Genomic DNA, 2749 nt, shown 5'->3' with positions numbered 1-2749 from the left:
GAATGGTTTGGCTAAATAATATTCCAATGTGTGTGTGTGCATCACAACTTCTGAACTTATGCATTCATCCATTACAGGACACAGGTTGTTTTCATATCTTGGCTATTATAAATAAGGCTGCTGTGAACATGGAGGTGCAGGTATCTTTTCAAGTTCGTGTTTTTATTTCTTTTGGATATTTCCCTGAAGGGGAATTGCTAGATTCTGTGTTAGTTCCAGTGGCACCGAGCGGTAAAGAATCCGGCTGCCAATGCAGGAGACTCAGGAGATGCAGATTTGATCCCTGGGTCGGAAAAATTCCCTGGAGTAGGAAATGGAACCCTATTCCAGTATTTTTCCCTGGAAAATTCCATGGGCAGAGGAGTCTGGCGGGCTGCAGTCCACAGGCTGCAAAGTGTTGGACATGACTAAGCGACGAGCATACACACATATTAGTTCTGTTTTTAACTTTTTAAGGATTCTCATACTGCTCTCCATAGTGGCTATTCCAGTTTATAATCCCAATAGCGGTATGCAGTCCACATCCATGCCAGCATTTGTTATCTCTTGTCGCTTTTTTTTTTTTTTTTTAACAAATTCACATTCCCCCCCACCCCAATAAGTTTAAATCCTTAAAGGGTACAGTATCATATGGATTCTGGCTCCAATGGCCTTAGCAGGAGGGTTGCTTCAGAATTTGGCACAAACCATGCCACTGTTTCCATGAGTTCGGGTTATCTTTCCCCAGATTACTCTGGTTTTGTTAGGTTTTCCACCAGGAGTTACTGTGTTGGTCTTTGCTTTCTACACAGAAACACTTCTCTTGCCTAGATTGAATTCAGTTTCATCTCGAACATATACACCTTCAATTTTCAGGAGAGCATTGTGTTCCCTCTGGTTCCATAGACACCGCTTATAGCCAACAAAATGGCCTTGGACCATAGCCTTCCAGACATATTTGTCATTTTAGAAGTCCTGTTCCCAGCAGGCCTTCACAGGGTCCAAGATGGCTGAAAGAGCCTCTTGTCGTTTTGATAATGGCAATTCTATTGCCAATTCTATGAGATGTTATCTCACTGTGGTTTTGATTTGCATCTCTCTAATGACTGGTGATATTGAGCATATTTTCATGTATCTGTTTGCTTTTTGTATATCTTCTTTGGAAAAAATGTCTATTCAGGTCCTTTGTCCATTTTTAAAATTGACTTATTTGATTTTTTATATGTTTTGGATATAAACATATTATCAGATATATGGTTTGCAAATATTTTTTTACTATTCTGTGGGTTATCTTTTCACTTTGTTGATTTCTTTTTCTGTACAGGAGATTCATAGTTTGATGTAGTTCAACTTGTTTACTTTTTTTCACTTGTGCTTTAGGTGTCATATCCACAAAATTATCACCAAGGTCTGACTCCGGAGGTTTTATTTGCAAGGAGCTTTATTCTTATCTTTTCTTCTAAGATTTTCCTGGTTTTAGTTCTAACATTTAAGTCTTTAATTCATTTTTAATTAAATAATGTTTCTGAGTAGTATAAATTAGGGGTCCAATTTCATTATTTTACATGTAAGTATCCAATTATCACAGCACAATTTATTGGAGACGGTCTTTTCTTCATTAAATGAAGAAATTTAATGATATTAAAGACATTTTCTTCTTCTTGACTCCCTTGTCAAATACTAGTTGATTGTATGTGCTTAGGTTTATTTCTGCACCCTAGGTTCTATTCCATTGGTTTATTTGTCTGTTTTTATGCCAGTTTGTTTTGTGTTTTAATGGCAATAACTTTTCAGGAGAGTTTGAAATCAGGAAGTGTGATACCTCCTGATTTGTTTTCTCTCTCAGGATTTTTTTGGTTATTCAGAATCTTTTGTGGTTCTTTATATATACCTTTTAGCACTGTTTTATCCCTACTTCTATTAAAATATGCCATTAGAATCTTGAAAGGGGTTGCATTGACTCTATAGATGGCTTTTGGTAGTATTGACATTTTAACCATATTAATTCTTCCATGTCACAAAGATGGGATACCTTTCCATTTATTTGTGTCTTTTTTTATTTTTTTCACAAATGTCCCATAAATTTCAGAGTGGAAATCTTTCACCTCTTGGGTTAAAGTTATTCCTATGCATTATCTTGTTTTTGATGCTATTGTAAATGAGATTGATTTCTTGATTTCTCTCTCAGAAAACTTATTGTCATTATATAGAAATGCTACTGATTTTTGTGTATACCGGTTTTTGTATCCTACAATTTACTGAAATTGTTGATTGGATTGAATGTTTTCTTGTTGAGTCTTTACATTTTTCTGTATATAAAATCATGTCATCTGCAAACAGAGAAAATTTTACTTTTGTCTTCTATATTCTGATACCTCATCTAGGACTTTTAGTACTATTTGAATAGGAGTGCTGAGAGTGGGCACCGTTGTCTTGGTCTGGATCTTAGAGGAAAAGCCTTCAACCACTGAGTATGATGTAAGTTGAGAGCTTGTTTTATATCGCCTTTATTGTGTGGCAGTATGTTCCTTCTATGCCTAATTTGTTAAAAATTTCTATCATGAATGGGTATTGAATTTGTCAATTTCTTTTTCTGTATCTATTGAGAATATCATATGATTCTTTTCTATCACTCTATTAACACATCATTGATTAGGGGATTTTTGCAAACTAATGCCTGTGGCCAGTGATTTGTTTTTTAAGTGAATATTGATATGTCTCTTGTCAATAATATTTGGGTAACAGAAGATGTATTAATATATCTCTGGTT

The 2749-nt window shown here is 35.1% G+C and overlaps 1 pseudogene; it reads right to left on the bottom strand.

Moving 5' to 3' along the window:
* Positions 1-603: 603 nt before the first annotated feature.
* LOC148777045 (large ribosomal subunit protein eL33 pseudogene) lies at positions 604-944 on the bottom strand (annotated as a pseudogene).
* Positions 945-2749: the final 1805 nt, after the last annotated feature.

This window comes from Moschus berezovskii, chromosome 8, assembly GCF_049115385.1.
Source record: "Moschus berezovskii isolate FMDL1 chromosome 8, NW_MosBer_1.0, whole genome shotgun sequence".
NCBI lineage: Eukaryota > Metazoa > Chordata > Mammalia > Artiodactyla > Moschidae > Moschus > Moschus berezovskii.
This window is presented reverse-complemented; position numbering and strand designations above follow the sequence as displayed.